The sequence below is a fragment of the Antechinus flavipes genome, chromosome 5, assembly GCF_016432865.1.
Source record: "Antechinus flavipes isolate AdamAnt ecotype Samford, QLD, Australia chromosome 5, AdamAnt_v2, whole genome shotgun sequence".
NCBI classification, from domain to species: Eukaryota; Metazoa; Chordata; class Mammalia; order Dasyuromorphia; family Dasyuridae; genus Antechinus; species Antechinus flavipes.
Genome location: NC_067402.1, coordinates 15,616,942 through 15,635,797, shown reverse-complemented (window position 1 = coordinate 15,635,797; position 18,856 = coordinate 15,616,942). Strand labels below are relative to the sequence as shown.

At 50.5% G+C, this 18,856-nt stretch overlaps 1 protein-coding gene across 3 annotated transcripts in view; it reads right to left on the bottom strand.

Annotated features, from left to right (window-relative positions):
• SNX10 (sorting nexin 10) overlaps positions 1–16,704 on the bottom strand; it is a 53,592-nt gene extending 36,888 nt beyond the window's left edge. Inside the window, exon 1 of one of the 3 annotated variants that reach the window (XM_051963503.1) lies at positions 16,616–16,704. The gene's annotated coding sequence lies outside the window, so the exon portion shown is untranslated. Of the gene's footprint in view, positions 1–4,098; positions 4,141–15,943; positions 16,231–16,615 lie in introns of those variants that run through there. The other 2 variants (XM_051963502.1, XM_051963501.1) reach the window with 2 other exon arrangements.
• Positions 16,705–18,856: the final 2,152 nt, after the last annotated feature.

Sequence of the window (18,856 nt, the reverse complement as noted above, 5' to 3'; positions counted from 1 at the left end):
GCATTGGTCTACCTGCCATGTGGGGGAGGGGGAAGGGGGAAGGAGGGCAAAAGTTGGAACAGAAGGTTTTGCAATTGTCAATGCTGGAAAATTACCCATGCATATAATTTGTAAATAAACAGCTATAAAAAAAAAGAAAAGAAATACTAGCTGACAATACTTTACCGGCACACAGCAGGTTCTTAATAAATACTAGCTAACTGATTTACTGGCACACAGCAGGCTCTTAATAAGTGCCAGCTGACTGACTTACTGTTATACAGCAGACTTCTAACAGATGCCAACTGACCAGCTGATTTACCAATATGTGGTAGGGGCTCAATAAATGCTAACTGACCAACTAACCTAGGACAGACAGTAGGAGCTTAATAAATGCACGCTGACTTGACGGAGCGCTCAGAAACGAGCACAATCTTTTCACATTTTTGTGGGACTGAACTTCTGGTTTCTTTGGTCCAGGGAACTCAGAGAAGAAAGTCTCTCCATCGATGCACACACTCTGAAATGTATAATCTTAAGAGTTTTAAGACCCTCTCCAATATTAAATGAGACCCGGGGTCACTCGGCCATGTATGAGAAGCCAGACTCCTCCGAGCCTCCCTGACTCTGAGACTCCTCTCCAGCTGCCACGTCAGCCACTTCATGTCTAAAATATGATGAGTCCAGATTTAAGAAACTGCTGCCCCCTGGGAAACAGCCCCCGAGCCCTCGTTTCGAAGAGATCTCAGTACAACGTTAACTAGTCTTCACCTACTATGCTACAGAAGTCTCCCAAATGCTCAAATATTAAATTGTGGAACAACAGCATATGAATATAACAGAATATTATTGTAGGATTACAAATGAGGAAGAGTTTCTTGCCTTCTCAATGGGTGGGGGAGGGTTGGAAGGAGGGAGAGAATTTGAAACTGAAAACAAAAATTATAAATTTTTAAAAAGTGATGAAGAGGAGGAATCTGCAGAAACATGGGCAGATTGGTTCCTTTCTTTCAGGACCGATACTGGTTTTCAGAATTACTCAAACGTTTCCTCTCTTTTTTAGTGTTCTTTCCATTTAAACTACTGTAACCATTACATGATGATCATTATTGGTGGAATGAAATTAAATTGAACTCAACAAGCATCTACTATATGACAAAAAATTCTTAACAGATAGCTGCCTCAGTTTCCCCAACTGTAAAATGGGAAGAAGAATAACCCCTCTCTCACAGGGTTGTTATGAAGATCAAATGAGATCCTATTTGTAAACCACTTCTTGCAAACCTTAAAAGACTTTACGAATACTAGCTGTTGTTAGATATAAATCTAAAAACAGACCCGGCCCTCCAGGAGCTCAGCTCTGCTTGGTGGACCGACACGTAGACTAATAAGTAAATAGGAACGTGAGGGACGACCGGTTGGAGAGCCGGCCTAAGAAGCAGGAAAACCTGGGTTCCGATGCCGCCTCGGATTCACACTGGCCTTAAGCATTCCCTTAGATAATGCACCTCAGGGAGGGCCCAGGATTGCTGGGAAGTTTCCTGATCCAGGAGCTCCCCAAGCCAATGAAATCCCAGGTAACAGATACACGTACATGTCATTAGTGATAACTGACTAAAAATAGAGGAACATTGCTAAGTGGTCGCCATGGGTGGAAGCAGGTGGAAGAGACATCGGGGACCTCCTTTTACAGAGGAGAGGACCAAGGCCCAGAGACAAGGCCCAAAATACGCAAGTAGCAGAATCTGGGCCCGGCTGCTCTCCGAGTCCGGCACTTAGGAGAACTCTGGACAGAAAACGCCATCCGCATCCAGAGAGAACCAAGGAGACCGAATGGAAGTCGGCACACGCTCTGCTCGTTTCTTTTTTCTGTTTTTTTCTCTCCCCCATGGGTTTTTCCTTTTGCTCTGATTTTTCTCTCCCAACATGATTCATACAGCAAAGTGTGTCAAAAATAAATAAATGAATGAATGAGAGACAGAGACAGAGAGAAGGAGAGACGACATCCCTCCAACGCTGACACCCCCAAGGAAAGCCGGAGCTCGGCAGCTCCCCGGGGAGGGGGAAGCGGGCGTCGCCACATCCCCTCCTGGAGGGGAAGCTTCCAGCCCCCCCACTGGCAGCTGCCAGCCTCCCCCACCCCCGGCAGCTGCCAGCCTGGGCTGCTCTATCACGCTCACGGCTGACCCGAGCTTTCTGCCACTCCCCGGGATGTGACTAACTTCTCCTTCTCGCCTCGCACAAGAAGTCGCCGGGATAATGAATCAAGGCTCAGCCGCCCCAGCCAGCTCCTGGTAAAGGAGTCCTGATTTAGCCCAGGTGCCGAGCCCGACAGCGAGCATCCGGAGGGGGTGCCCTGATTTTCAGAGACAGGACCGAGAAATCACCGACTCGTAGGAGGGGAAGGACAAGTGGGCGTCCAGATTCCGCCCGAGGACCTCCAGGAGGAGAGGGCCCAGCACCCGGGCCTGCAGGCAGCCCATCCAGAGAAAGGGGCAGCAGGGTTTCGACATTAAATAGAGAATTTATACAGGCTGCGAAGAGTTCTGCCCTCTGGAGCCACGCTGAGCAGGGCTAACCTCTAGCCCACGTTTCCTCTTCAGGATAAACCTTTTTTTTGGTTCCCTGCGCCAATGATGGATAGAAGTCCCTGCTCTCCTCAAGGTGATGCTTTGAATGGAACCCGAGCCTCCAGCTGATGGGGGCCAAAGGTCCCCTCCCTAGGACTGGGCCCCTGACTTTCCAAATACAGCCCCAGATCTCACGAGTTTTCCTGACTCAGCGAGCGTGCAGACCCCCGGACCTTTTTCTGCCAAGCGGCCTACTTCAGTGATTTTGTCCCAGTCTCACTCTTCTGATCCACAACATACTGTGTCCCCCTTAGGGTGAGAAACCGTTTATTCCAACCTTGGCTGTGCTTCCGCTAAGCACAATTCTCTCTATCTGCTTTGTGACCTACCTACGGCTCTCTTAAAAGAGCTTAAAAAAAAGCAAATCACATGACATTCACAGGTCATGCTCAGAGGGACACAACAGATCTGAAATCAAGGTATCCCAAAGGCCAAAATTCCAATTTCCACTCAATTTCAGCCTTGTCTCCCATAACCTCTGTTTACCTCAGTTTCCTCCATTGTAAAATAGGGATAACAAGGCAATTGTGAGGATCAAATAAGATAATATTTGTAAAATGCTTAGCAGAGTGTTTAGCACATAGTAGGCGCTTATTTCTGGGAAGCTAAAAGCCACCACAGGGCACAGGGCACTGGGCCAGGATTCGAAAAGACTCATTTCCTGAGGTCAAATCTGGCCTCAGACACTTCCTAGCTGTGGGACCCTAGAGAAGTCACTTCATTCTGTTTGCCTCACAGACAAAAAAGAAAGAAAAGAAAGAGAAAGAGAAAGAAAAAGAAAGAGAGAGAGAAAGAAAGAGAGAGAGAAAGAAAGAAAGAAGAAAGAAAGAAAGAGAAAGAGAAAGAGAAAGAGAGAGAGAGAGAGACAGAGAGAGAGAGAGACAGAGAGAGAGAATGAAAGAAAGCTTTCTTCTTTCCCTGTCTTCCCCTCTTTCAAGGACAAAAGCAAAAGGTTTCAGAGCAATTTATCTAAACAAGACTGACAGCTTCAAGGCCAGATTATTAAAAATACACAAACATCCATATGCCCATATGTGTATGTATTTCCATATTGCCAGAAGAAGCTTCAAATGCTATCATCAATCCATTAAGAATGATTTCATAAGTCCCTGCTGAATGCAAGGCATTGTGTTAGTACATGGAGACACAAATGAAGCTGATGTCAGTGAGGGAAGCATCCTGGGATAAACCAGAAGAAAGAAAAAGAGGGAGGGAGGAAGAGAGAGAAAAAGGAAGGAAGGAAGGAAAGAGAGGGGGAGAGAAGGAGGGAGAGAAGGAGGAAGAGAGGAAGGAAGGAAAAGGAGAGAGAAAGAAAAAGAGGAAGGAAAAAAAGAAAGAAAGAAAGAAAGAAAGAAAGAAAGAAAGAAAGAAAGAAAGAAAGAAAGAAAGAGAAGAAAGAAAGAAAGAAAGAAAGAAAGAAAGAAAGAAAGAAAGAAAGGAAGAAAGAAAGAAAGAAAGAAAGAAAGAAAGAAAAACTTAACTTTGTTACCTGCCCCAAAATCCAGTGCTTGAGGACTGATTCTGCGTCTTCGGTCTGCTATTAGCTTAGTTAGGAAGTCTCCTTAACCCAAGCAGACCGTAACTTTGAGGAAGAGGGCAGGGACAGGTGCAGGGTCCGCCCTTACAGCTACCCGCCTTCAGCCACAGACTTCACAGCCAGGACTTGGCAGAGGTCCCAAACCTGCCCAGGCCGGTGCCCGCTGCCACCCCCGGCCTTTCTGAAAGGCCAAAATCCCGGGAAGACGGAACTTTTCTGAAAACGCTCCCAGGGCCCAGGGGGGCTCGGGCCCTGTGTCAGGACAAGCTGCCAGCTCCAGTTCACGAGACCCACAGCGAGCAGGAAATCCCGGATTCGAAGCCTACTTATCGAACGCCGGGCTCACTCCAATGGGAACAAACGTGGGCCGGGGCATCGCCGAGCGGCCTAAGGAAGCGCAGCGGGGAGAACGCAATCCCGGCGTCTTCCTGAAAAAAGATCTTTCCTTCTTTCTCCCACCCACCCCCCCAGAAAAAGTTGCTTCCCCATTTGGCCAGACTTTTTCCTCTTTAATTATTAACTTTTGCACTTTTTTCAAAGGTAGAATTAGGGGCTTTTCCAGTAAATGAGGCTTAAACACCGAGTCCAGCAGAGACCTGTTCACACAGTAACCACCAGTGTGGACGAGGGGCGGACCTTTTACCCTTTCAGGGGCCTCGGACGAAGCGGAGGTCCCCTTCCTCACTTAGGACAAACAAAAAATGTTAAAGAAAAAAGCAAGATCACTCAATCTAACCGATACACCCAAAATCTCTCACATTAAGTGCAATATTCTCCCCCCCATCTCCATAAAGAAGAGGAAGGAGGGGCAGCTGGTGGTGCAGTAGTTAGAGCCCCAGCCCTGAAGTCAGGAGGACCCAAGTTCAAATCTAGTCTCAGACACTTAACGTTTCCTGGCTGTGGGACACTGGGCAAGTCACTTAGCCCCAATTGCTTCAGCCAAAAAAAAAAAAAATAGAGAGAAGGTCAGCAGCATCTTTTTTATGATTATCAGCCTGATGATGCAGCAGCTAATGATATAATTATATCTACAATAAGTATAAAATTCCATAAGCTTTTAGTTTTTCACTAGCTTTATAATTACTTAGCATCTCATTTGATCCTCACAACAACAAGGCCGATGCTCTTATTATCGTCCCATTTTATGGAAGGCAGGAAGGCAGGAGGGAAGGAGGGAAGGAGGGAAGGAAGGAAGGAGGGAAGGAAGAAAAGAAGGAGAGAAAGAAGGAAGGAAGGAGGGAGGAAGGGAAAGGAAAGGAAGGAGGGAGAGAAGGACACATAAAAGAAGCCATTCAGTTTTTCATCTCTCCATCCCCTGCTCCATCTCCAGTACCAAAGGTGTTCCCGGTTCCCAGCTTCCTATGGCTTCCAAGGCCCAGATTGTCTCAATAACCAAGTCGTTTGGGGGCAGAAAAGCTCTTTACCGAGGGAAGGAGGGAAAGGGGAACAGAGCCACTGGGAACTGAAATAGAGTCCGGCCAGTTCTCTCGGGTCCTCCTGATCACTGGCAACAAGTATCTGCTAAAGCACCTACTGTGTGCCAGGCAGCATGCTAAGCACTTAACAAATACTGTCTCCTTTGCTCCTGTGCAGCAGTTACCTTCCTCTCTCATGCCCGGGACTCACCTGAAGTCTTGTTTTCTTAACAATAGATAATAAAGTTATTTATCTCTATTAGAATCTGAGGTCTTTGAAATCAGAGACTTTCTCTTTTCTATTTGTTATCTCCAAGACTTAACAAAATGCTCTGTACACAGTAAGCATTTAATAAATGCTTCATTCACTCATTCAGTCAGTCATCTATAAAAGCACTGAAGACTATTAAGTCTCACTGGACCATCAGATCCTAGATTTGGAGCTAGAAAGAACGTTTAAAAGACATCAATAATGCAACTTTTTCATTTTTCTATATAAAGCCCACACTGGTTAAGTAATGATAATAATAACCAGCATTTATACAGCACCTGCTGTATGCCAGGGACTGTTTTAAGTACTTTTGCCCAGAGTTGGTAAGATTCTCAGGTAAGATCTGAATTCTGTTCTTACTAACCAAATTCTGTGCTCCACTTACTATACCACACTGCCAGCGTCCTAAGGAAGAGAGATAGCATGGGGCAGCTGGGTGGTGCAGTGGATAGAGTCCCAGCCCTGAAGTCAGGAGGACCCAAGTTCAAATCTGATCTCAGACACTTAACACTTTCTGGCTGTGTGACCCTGGGCAAGTTACTTAACCCCAATTGCCTCAGCAAAAAAAAAAGGAAGAGAGGCAGCATGGGGTGATAGAGAACTTGGATCAGAGGAGCTGAGTTTACATTGTGACCCTCCTTCCCAACACTCATACTGGCTGACCGATTTGGGGGCCAGCACCTCTGGAGGCCTCAGTTTTCTCCTATGAAAATGCCATTAATAAGACTGGTAGCCTCTAACATTAAGGAAATGTTCTCTATTTTCACATATTGAACGTGTATGGGACTACCTGCCATTAAGGGGAGAGGGTGGGGGAAGGAGGGGAAAAGTTGGAACAGAAGGTTTTGCAAGGGTCAATGTTCAAAAAATTACCCACGCATAGGTCTTGTAAATAAAAAGCTATAATTAAAAAAAAAAAATTCAAAGCAAAAAAAAAAAAAAAAAGGAAATGTGCTTTGCGAGCCTTAAAGCGGATTGTATATGACAGTGACCATAGATTACTGCTATAATTAGGGGAGGGGGGTGAATTTGACCTTAAAATGAGGGTCAATTATACAAAGAGAAAGAAATGTGGAAGCAAAGACTCACAGTCAGTCCTATTGGGAGACAGTGAGGAAGATGATAATTTAAGCTGCAGATGCAGAGCATCCAAGGCCACACCCTTATTTCAAACAGCAGCTTAAATGATGCCTCCGATCATCCAGAAAGGAAGGCGCAAAATTCGAACCCAAGACCTCCCACTCCAAGCTCACTCGCCTGGCGCGGAGGAGGGGAGCTTATGGCCCTCAAGTCTGAACTGAGGCCACTGGGTTTAGACTTTGTCCTACGGCGGGAGGAATCGGGGTGATTTTTGGTGAGGTAGAAATGTAGTTTAGGAAGATGAATCCGCAAATGAAGAAGATACATTAGAGAAGTCGGGGAAATAACCCGAGAGAGGAAATACTGCAATAATCCAGGCAAGAAGTCAGAAGTTTGAAACAAGGGAGAATGGAACGAAGCAAAGAGGAAAATGTGGAAAGGAATGAAAGCGGAACAGGGAGAGAATTAGCTCTGAGCTTCCGTAATCTTGGGAAAACAATGAATCTCCTGGAACACAGCTGCCTGACCTATAAAGTGAGCCTTTTCTCTCTCCATTTATCATCAGGTGGGAATTGCTTAAGCGCAGATAAACATAGGAAAGAATTAAACATGAATCCAAAGTTTCCGGCCTGGACGATAGGAAGAATGTGTCACTGAGAGAAATAAGGAAGTGGAAGAAGGAACCAGTTCCGAGGAGCAGCCGATGGAAAATTAGTTTGGTGGGGGGTGTATTGAGCAGGAAATCCACATGGAAAAATCGAGGAGGGAGTGCTTCGGTTTATTCAAAAAGTCAGGAGAGAATCAGCTCCCAGGATAAAAGCTCCCTACTCACTGAAAGTTGCTGAGGAAAATGGAAAGCAGTCTGGCAGAAATCAGGTTTAGACTATGATCTCCCACCACTTACTGCCCAAAATATCAGCACCAGAGACGATCTAGATCCCCAAAATCTATCTCACAAAGTGTGTTCTTCATGCAGAAAGTAATAAGGGAGCATCGAGCTTTCCGGCTTCCACTCATGCCAAAGTGGGAAGGTGGCCGGGAAGCAGAAGGCCTGAGTCCCAGCCCGGCTCTTCTGCATGACCGGGGAGTTATTGTGTAGAATAAACCCCTGAGCCCCAGCTTCCTTCTCAATAAAACAGCTTGGGTAGGTGGGTGGAGGGGAGTATGGGGAGAAAGAAGGAGCTCGGTGGGCCTCCCTTCAGTTCTACTGTTGGATGAATCTAGCAAACAGTCATAGTGAAAGACTCCATTCCCCGCAGAAAAGAGGAACCTGTTAGGAACTGATTGCAATCGGCCGGCCATGATTCAACGAGAACAAGATGCAGTTAATCAAGTAAGAAATTTGAAGAAGTGGGAAATAATTTTAAAGATTAATTCTTGCCCCCCCGAAAAAAAAGGGAAATAGACTGGAAACAAAAATATAAAAAATTTAAATATAAACAAATGAAAGTTAATTTTAAACAGGGAAGTTTGGGGGGTTTTTTCCCATGAATTGTTATCATATATTTTTACAACACCTTTGTTTTTAATATATCGCCCACACCCAACAAGTTATTGCAGTTAAAACAAAAGGTTTTTTAAAAATAAAAAAATAAATTAAATAAAGCAAAACTAACCAAGATAATCAACTCCATCTGATAGTGCGGACTATATTCCACATTCACAGTCTGATATTTCAGCACACCCACAGTATCACACTTCAAAAAAGGCTGAGAGAATGTTTTCTCATTGGGAGAAGAGGCAGGGAATTAATACTTATATAATGTCTCCTAGGCACCGGGGGCTGCATTAAATCCTTTTACAGATAAATCATTAGATCCTCATCACAAAGCTGGGAGATAGGTATTATTCTCATTTTAGGGATGGGGAAACTGAGGCAGACAGAGAGAAAGTGATTTTCTCAGGGCAACACATCTAGTAAATTGAACTCGGGTCTTCCTGTCTACCCCAGAGTCCCAGCTCCATCCTTAGAAAATAATCATCACTTCATTTTGTTTATGCTTTCAAGATGTCAGGCATTTACTCCAATATGTAAGACTAAGAGCTAATTCCCAGAAGATAGATGAGTACTCAGAATAGTCAATTACCAAATAAAATTAGGGCTTTTTTTAAAGTTCTCAAAAACATATACAATTATAAGCTCTTAAAATTTATATAATTATAAACTGTTTTAAAAAACATACAAAATATCGCTCCAATTCATTAATAATTAGAGAAATACAAATCAAAACCATTCTGAGGTTTCCACCCATTGGAAAAAAGATAGGACTCGATGTTTGAAAGGTTAAGAAAAGGCAGGCTTACTCATACATTGTTGGTGGAGCTGTGGATCGGTCTAACCATTCTATCCGGAATCACAAAGTGAGTAAAATTCAACTCTTTCAACCACTGACCCCACTAGACGCACGGACCCCAAAGAGGGCAAAGACAAAGGAAAGGCCCTATATAATTATGGAGGCCCTCACCAAGGCCCTGCAACAATATGCTCAGCAGCACTTTTGGTGGAACAGCTTGATCCCAAACTGTGCTTTACGCCCCATTTACTCAGGTCTCCCTCAAATGACCAGAGGCTTCTTGCACACTGGTAAGCCTAAAACCCCTCCCCCTTATATGTTTTTTTAGGCAACAGGTAACCTAAAAATAAACCAATAAAATAAGTTTACCAATCACAAAGCGTTAAAAAATGAATCAGTCCTTTGTTACAAGAGCAGCGGAAAGGCGACGGCCTTCGCGGGGCCAGGCAGGACGTCAAGGTTTCTCTGACGGGAATACTGGGCCCTTTTTGTGTCCCTCCAATACACAAGGCCCACGGCAGCTGAGCCCTAACCTGGCTCCAGAGACAGCAGGGACTCGAGGCCCAATCCCAAATCCCCGAAGCCCCCCCACTCCGGCGCCTTCCCTTCTTTCCCAAGCAATCTCCTCATCCTAATTCAGCTTCCCAATGCCCTCCCTCCTGGGAATCCCACATGCAAACCATCCAGCAAAAACATCCGCCCCACTTTCCCATCGTAAATTATTCGGTCGTGCTTCTGGTCGAAGGAGTCTCCTGCGGCCGGAGTGCGGGGAGCCAGCTTTCCCAGGGCCTCTCACCTCCTCCCACTCGTTTCTGAGTCCTGACATCTCAAACCTTGGCCCCGTGGGCGCGGGAGAAAGAGCCTGAAATAAATAACCCCTCCCGGTCCCCCAAGGGCTCCCCTGGGAGGCTCATCAGCACCGGGGTCTCGGGCTCAGTCAGCCGGCCCCACGTCAGTAAGACCCCTGAGCTCTAGCCCCGCCCTCTGGGCTGCGGAACAGCCACCGTACCTCAGTTTCCCCACTTGTAAAATGGGGAGGGTAAAGCCCGCCTTGTGAAGCCTCGGCTGGAGGAGCTACGTGAAGAGCCGTAGAAGAGGCAGCTCCCACCAGCTCCAGTCAGGAGGCCCGAATTCCCATCGGATCGTTTATGGCCCTAGGCATGAATGGCTCCCGAAAATTAGAATTGGGGATAACAGAGTTAGATAAATGTCCGTTACCGACCATCTTTGGTTCCCCCACATGAAAAAAGGCCCGATTTAGCTGCCTCCGCATCTGGACAGTCAGAAGCACATTTAGAGCCAGGTACTGATACCCACTCGCTGTGTATCCGTGGGCTCCCAGCCGTGGGTGCTCCCTCCAACAATGCAGGCTGCCGCCCGGGGAGCCCCCCAGCCTGGCAGTCAGTGCTCAGAGAGCCGGGAGCACTCCCCAACTCCTCCTCCCCTCGGGGCCCAGTCCCCGTCAGCCAATCAAGCCGCATCCTGTGAAGGACCCCCCTACGCGAGGCAGCCCCTCTTCAGCCGGTTGGTCTCCCATTTGTATCCGGGACACATTTCTTTAAAACACCCTCTGTCAATCAGACAAGAAGCATCTGCCCGCGCCGGGCGCTGCGCTAACAAGCAATGTAAAGACAAGGGAAATGGTCCTTGGAGAGGCTTCCGCTCTGCCGGGGGAGAAACAGGAGAGAGACGGCGCGGAGCGGGGGCTGGGCCGAGAGCGGGAATTCTCAGGCACTTGGTTTGCCTCAGTTTCCCCAGCTATAACCCGGGCGAGCGGCTCCAGAATCTCCGCCAGGAAAACCCTCGGCGGGATCCAGAGTCCGCCGGGACGGGGCAGCACCTTCATTCTCTGGGGCTGCAGCTGCTCGTACCCTCCGCTGCCCCATCCGAGGAGCCCCGGGAAACCTGACTGCCCTTGGCGTGGAAGGAATCGGCAGGGCCCTGAGGAAATAAGGGGGCCGTGCAGAGGGCGCAGAGGGCGGGGGTCTGGGGGAGGCACAAGACCCAGAGGGAACCCGCTGACAAGGTCTGGTCCGGCTCCCACCTCCCCTAAGGGCTTCCTGAGGAGTCAAGGAGGGCATGACCACCTGTGTGCTACTTGAAGAGGGATCCTTACAGCAAGAGGCATTTACATGTCTACAGCAGGCGCTTATAGTTGGCACGTGCTCAGTGCGCCGTGGTGACGTCATGGTTCTACAGCGGGCACGTGCTCAGTGCGCCGTGGTGACGTCATGGTTCTACAGCGGGCACGGGCTCAGTGCGCCGTGGTGACGTCATGGTTCTACAGCGGGCACGGGCTCAGTGCGCCGTGGTGACGTCATGGTTCTACAGCGGGCACGTGCTCAGTGCCCCGTGGGGACGTCATGGTTCTACAGCGGGCACGGGCTCAGTGCGCCGCGGTGACGTCATGGTTCTACAGCGGGCACGTGCTCAGTGCGCCGTGGTGACGTCATGGTTCTACAGCGGGCACGTGCTCAGTGCCCCGTGGTGACGTCATGGTTCTACAGCGGGCACGTGCTCAGTGCGCCGTGGGGACGTCATGGTTCTACAGCGGGCACGGGCTCAGTGCGCCGCGGTGACGTCATGGTTCTACAGCGGGCACGTGCTCAGTGCGCTGCGGTGACGTCATGGTTCTACAGCGGGCACGGGCTCAGTGCGCCGCGGTGACGTCATGGTTCTACAGCGGGCACGTGCTCAGTGCGCTGCGGTGACGTCATGGTTCTACAGCGGGCACGGGCTCAGTGCGCCGTGGTGATGTCATCCTACTAAAGTACTTGGGGCTGAGAGGACTTGAAATAAACGGTCTCCATCTTTGACCATCCTCGTGGGTCTCCAGCCCCTTCACTCCTCCACTAAGACCAAGGACTCAGGCCAGTCCCGAGATCCTCCGGAGAGCGAGTCCAGACAGTGTATTCTGGCATCTGGGGCTCTAGAAAGCACACTACAGAGCAAGCCCATTCACCAGACCTGAAGGCTGAGGCCACAGCTGCTGCTCATCCCTTCCAGAGCCGCCACCTGGCCCAGCCTGGTCCAAGTTTGTCATGTGACCGGGTTAATCTGCTTTTGAGCCGGTGACCAGGGCCAGCCGCCCAGCGGATGCTCTCAAACACCTTTCAGACTGAGTCGGAGCCCCGGAGGGAAGCCCCTTGTCCCGGGGTCTTCGCAGGCTGGAATTTCCTTTCCCAGGTTTGAATCTGCCCCGGACACTTATTAGCTGCGGGTCCAGAATGATCCCGTTATGCCACAGTTCTCTCTAACTGTCCTGACTCAGTTTCCTTGTACAAGTTTCCCTTGTCCCAGTCTCCCTAATTACTCCCCTAAGCTGTAAATCTCCCTCTGGCCCATGAAGGCTGAGGACCAATTAGTCTCAGGTTATAAATTGTTAGCCCAAGCAAGATAAACAAGAGAGCAGACCTCCTGATTATCTTCTGTCCTTGAGAATTTACAACATCCCTCTCAAATATTCCGAGATAGTTCACTGACATCTTTATCTCTGGGTATTCAGACATCCTGTCTCTGGGTTCCTCTTTGATTGCCAGCTGGGCTTCCCGCTCTTTCCTACTCTTTCCCTCTTCTTTGTCTCTAAAAGGTATATAAAGGTTAGAGATTCTCCATTCATGGCTGGAGAATGGCGGCTGGCGGTGGACGCTGGATTCTTTGGGTCCTCCAGCCCTGGGACCAACATGGATTCCTTGGTCCCAGTGTACTTATCTCTGTCTGACTGGATAATCTGAGAAGAGAGTCCTGTCCAGTCAATCTTACTCTCCCATTAATAAAATATTAAAAACTCTCTAATCTCTCTCCTGCCTCAGTTTCTCTGGCATTACAATCCCATGACTTGCCTCGGTATAACAGAATCGGCCCTGAAGCTGGAAGGAGCCTCAGAGGTTCCGGCCCCTCACGGCACAAAGAGGAACCTGCCGAGGGAGAGGAAGGGACTTCCCAAGCCTCACCTTGCCGGGCTGGGTCAGCGGCCCAGAATGCGGGTGAGGCTTCCCGAGACCAGGGCCCAAGGAGGGGGGGGAGGGGCTCCTCTCTCCCCTCCCCCCATCCTTCCTCCCCAGGCTCCCATGAGCCTCTAAAGTAACCAGGGCCCTTATCTCGCATCACCCTTCCTTCTCCTCCCAACCCCAATGGCTCTTACTCGCCCCGGGCACAGCATGGCGTGTTTGTCTCATGGAAAAAGTGGCTCACCCCAGAGATAGACGCTGCCGGAGGCATTATTCCATTTATCAGATGCAGAAATCGAGTCCAGAAAGGTCCTTGGTTCCCTCTCCCCCGCCCCCATTGCCCTGGGCGTAGTATAATAGTGTCTCACATGGAAAAAGTGGTTCAGGACAGCTCCGGGGGGAGATGCTATCCCAGCCGTCATCCCACTTCTCAGAGGCAGAAACCGAGTCCCAGAAAGATCCTTGGCCCACAACTGGCGCGTGTCGGAGAGAAAGAATTTAAAGCAAGTTCTCTGCCCCCCAAGCCCGCGTTCTTTCCACCGCACCAAGCCCCCTCCCACCTTCTCCCCAACACAAACTTGGAGCCCCCAGGACTACGTCCAAAGGCTTGTCCATCACTGGCAAAGCCGCCCCCTTCTACACCTTCTTCCTAAAAAAGGCAAGTTCAGGGTCGTACCCGCCTAGCCTGGCTATTGATAAATTTGCTTGAGAAGAGCTCTATCTTTTTCTGAATTTTACTGAAGTCTTGGGGTTTTTTAATATCAATTATTTCCTGCCACCCTCCCCCTTCCCGCTAAACGCTCCCTATAACAAGGGAAAAAGAAGGGACAGGGACGGTGCAGGAAACATGGACCGCCCCCCACCTCTGCGCCGTGAGGGGGGCGTCTGTGCCTTCCTGACTCTCCTCCCAGGCAAGGCTGAACATCTGTCTTAGATCCCGGCCCGAGTCTACAAGTCCACTTAGTCGCCCTAGAGAAAATAAGGCCTCGTGCAGGTTCTCCAAAAAACAACAACTTGTATCATGTCTAAATCATGTCTTTGAAATGGCCAGATTGGCACCAAAGAGCTGGCACATGGCCATTCGCCTCCCCAGAGCTCCTCTCCCCTCAGACTTGGCTTGGGTCTGACTTGCTTTGTGGGGCTGAGATTTTCTATAAATGAACCAATCTGTAAGCATTTATTAAGCACCTACTACGCGCCAGACTATGCTCAGAACTGGGGGACAAAGAGAAGCCAAAGTGGCCCCGAGGAGCCCAAATAAACCCGGCAGGTTACAGACACACCAGATATGGACAGAAATGTTCCCGGGAGCTCAGGAGGGAAGGCTTGGGTCCTGCGGGAGGGGCCGGAGGGCGGTGTCTGAGCAGCCCAGAGCTTGGCCCAGATGCTCTCATCTGTATGGGGGGGAGGGGAGGGAGGGGGTCATACTTCCCTTAGGACCTCGGAGAAGACAATGCCCTTCTGGGCCCTGGTTAACACCACTGCAAAATGAGGGCGTTGTATTAGATGCCCTTCTGCATGTGTGGTCCTGCTGCCCCAAGGAGGTTTCCATCCTTTCTTCCAAGATCACTGCATCCCCACCCAGAGTCACCTCTGCTAGGAGCCTCGCAGGCACTTTCCACTGTGTACACGTAGGGCCTACAAACACGGCGTCTCCCCAATGGCACAGAAACTCATTAAAGTAAACCAGATAAACATGGAGATTTGCTTTGCCCGGACTGTATCCTATCTTTTCTCAATCAATGGGGAGGGACCAGAAGTAGGGAGAGATTTCAAAACTCAAAATATTTAAAAAAAGGAATGTTAAAATTAAATAAATAGAAATTGAAAAAAAAAGTAGCTAATATTTGTGGAAAACTCTAGTACAGAAATGATCAATAACACAGTACATATTAATTTGTCACAGCAACTCGGCTTTAGTTATCCCCATTTTACAGATGAGGAAACTGAGACACAGAGACTCAAGACGGGGTCACAAGGCCAGCAAGGGTCTGAAGCAATGGTAGAACTCGGTCCTTTTGTGTTTTTTCTTGCTCCACCCCGCGTTTCATTTTTGTCTTCGCATCCCCAGCGCTCGGTAAGTTGCCTTATGCCCACTAAGTGCTCGCTAAATGCTTGTTCATTGGGGACAAGTCCCATTATCTCCGGCTGGAAAGGGGGCCAGGCCTGAGACAGTGTTGGGGAAATGCGCAGCTCGGGCTCTGGCACCCAGCAGGCTGCTCGGAAGCACTTATTCTCCTTCCCTTCCTGGGCCTCAGTTTCTCCCTCTGTAAAAGTGAAGCGGAAGGAGGGTCTCCGCGGTGCCCCAGATTCTCTGCCCCGCACATCTCCTGCCTTTACCTGACATCATTTCCCCAAGGCGGCTCCTCCTTTGCAGAGGATAAGGCAGCTCGGAACCCTGATCTCGGACGGGATAAAAATCGGGAAATAGAGCCTTCCCCCAGAAGCGTCTCACAGAAAATCCCCAGAAAAGCGGCTCCCGGGAGAAAGTGCGGGCTCCCGGCTCCTGCTCCCGTCCCCGCGTCTCCCCGTGACTCGGAGTGTCCCCGTGTGTCCCCCCTCCCTCTCACCTGCTCCCCGGGGAGAGCCGGGCAAAACCCGAACCTCCCCTGGAGCCCGGCCCGGGCTGGCCCGCCCCGATCGCCGCGGCCCGGCCCCCGCCCGCCCGCGCTTGGGAGCGCCGCCGGCCGGCTCGGCACCTCCGGAAGGGGGAGAGCCTCCGCGCCCCCGGCAGCCCCCGCCCCCCCCTCGCTGCGACAGAAGCGGGAGCCCGGCTCCCTCACTTACGGCTCCGGCTGTCCGCGGCGCGGGCGAGCACAGCCTGACTCGCGGGCCGACGCGCGGGGAGGATCTGCGGGCTCCCACGCAGCCGCCGCAGAGCCCGGCGCTGGCCAACTGCGCGCTGCGGCTGGGGGGGGGCCGCCCCGAGGCCTGGGGGGCGGGGGAGAGCCACGCTGGGCTGCAGCATGTGACAGGCTCTGCCCGGGCTCCAGCCCTCGCTCTTGCCCCGGCCCCTGCCCAGACCCTGCCCCGGTCCCGGCCCAGCACCTGCCCAGCCCAGCCCGGACCCAATCCCTGCCCCTAGCGCCGGACCCCCTGACTCCAGAACCAGCCCAGGATTCAGCCCCGAGATCCCTCCCTGAGCCCCGGCCCCGACCCCAGCCCCACATCCTGACAGATTCAGCCTTTGTCCCCCAGCCCCAGACCCTGCCCAGACCCTGCTCAACCCCAGCCCCTGCCCCAGCACATACCCTGCCCCATCCCCAGCCCAGATCCTGCCAACGCCCCAGACCTTGCCCAGCCCCTGGCCCTGGTCCCAGCCCAGGATTCAGCCCCAGATCCCTCCCTAGGCCCAGCCCCTGCCATGACCCCAGCCCCACATCCTGACTTAGATTCAGACGTTGCCCCCCGGCCCCAGCCCTGCCCCTGCCCTGCCCCTGCCCCTGCCCCAGCACATACCCTGTACTCTGCACTTCTTTCTCCTTCCGCGGGGGTCCTGCTAGGAGCCCTCCAGGAAAGCCCCTTCCCCACGGTCACCTTCAGCCCGGGTCAGGGAAGGGCTTATCTAGCGCTCTGGGCCAGGAATTCCCTGGGAGGGCCCGGGCGGGGCAGGGAGGAGGAAAGCCCGGGCTTGTGCAACCTCAGCCAGCTGCGGCATCCCCGAGCTTGGGCAACCCTCGTGGTGGCCCGAGGGCGCTCTTCGGCAGAGCCTCCCCCGAGGCCGGGGCCAGCCCGCAGCGAGCCCAGCCGCCCCTTGGGCACTTCTGGCGCTCCTTTCCCTCCTTAACCTTCCTAGAAGGGACCATCAGGAAGGGAACTTGTCCCGAGCCAGCCCAGGCAACTCCTGGGGGAAGGGGAAGCCCCCGGCGCCCCCCATTTCGTCCCACTGGTCTCGGACTTCTGTGGGACCTTGGGCAAAGAAGTCACAACTTCGATCCTCAGTCTCCTCATCTGTGGAATGGGGGGAGGCAGACTTCCCCTACCTACCTCTCAAAGGACTGTGGGGAGGAAAGGGCCCTGGAGGTCCCAAGTGCTGGAAAATGGGACATTTGTGGGAAGGGGTTGCCTGGTGTCCCATTTGAATGGGACTTGACCAAGAATCAGGTGTCGTAGAAGGGAGAGGAAGGAAACTAGATTTTCTATCGTGCACACGCTAAGCTCTTTACAAACTATCGCATTTGATCCTCACAACAAGCTTAGAAAACTAGGGCTGCTATGCCCCTTTTACAGATGAGAAAACTGAGATTGGGTGAGTCCAGGATTACACAGCTGGGAAGGATTTCCAGCTAAGGCTGGATTCGAACTCAAACTTCCCCACTCCAGACCCGGCACTATCCACCAAATCCCAGCTGGCTGTCAGGGTACGGTATGGTACCTCTGAAAGCCCAATTCAGGAGACAAAACAATCCATTCCCTCACAGAACTTAGACTTTAACATCAGCTGCCTGATCACAGGCCAGAGATGAACAGGAGCCTCCTCACCTGTAAAAGGGACACTCACTCTCCTTCCACCGAGCTCCAAAGCCGTTTTAAGGAGTCTGACAAAGTTTTAGAAATAGGAGCAAATCTTTCCCCAAACTCGTTACCAGGAGATTCAAGCTTCAGCTGAGCTGGTGTGTCTACACACTCTGAGTGGCCTCCGTTGAATAAATAGGGCCAGTCTTTGCCCTAGAGATCTTCCAAACCCAGTTTTCTTTCAGTACTGTTCTAGAACCACCTCCTCCGTGGGGTCTTTTCTAGATTCTCCCCCTTCCTAACTTTTCCCCCATCTCTTAAAAAAAAAAATTACCTTGTAAATGGCCTTGTCTATATAGAACCTGTAGTCTATATACTTCTATATGGCATGTCTGTAAATATAACATGTAACATATATGTATATATACCTACATGCATGTGGATAGATGGATGGATGGATGGATGGATGGATGGATAGATGGATGGATAGATGGATGGATAGATGGATGGATGGATGGATATAGATCGATAGATAGACGGACGGACAGATAGAGAGATAGATGGATGGATGGATGGATAGATGGATGGATGGATGGATGAATGGATGGATAGATAGATGGATAGATGGATGGATGGATGGATAGAAAGAGATCTTCATTGATCTTGAACTCCTTTGAAGGAGCATTTAATTTTTGCATCCCTGGCACCTAATAGGCATGTAAAAAATGTTTAGTTAATGAATTCACTGTTGAAACCCCAAAGACATTGTCCAACCCTTCTCCCTTTACATGTCAGTCAATCAATGAGCATTTATTAAGCACCTCCCATGTGCCAAGCATCGTGCTAAACTCTAGAGCTACAAACAGAGGCAAAGGACAATCCTTGCCCTCAGAGCTTACAATAGGGGAGACAACCTAAGTACAAACAAGATAGAGACAGGATAAGGCGAGGGCAGTCTCAGAGAAAGACACTCAGAGAAAGAAAGAAAGGTTAAGGCCGGGTAAGGCTTCTGGACTTTAGCTGAACCTTGAAGGAAGGTCAAAAGCCAAGCAGTGCCGATGAGGAGGGGGTGTTCCAGGCCCGCAAACACTCAGGGCGCCCCCTTTGACTAACAGCCCAAATTAGTGAAAAGAAAGGAAACTTTGCACCCCAATAACTCCGCTAGAAAACTAAGCATCAGACAAGCCAGCCTAGAGCCCTTCCCAGGAGGACTTTGGTTTTTCAGTTGTGCCCCATGCTTCCTGA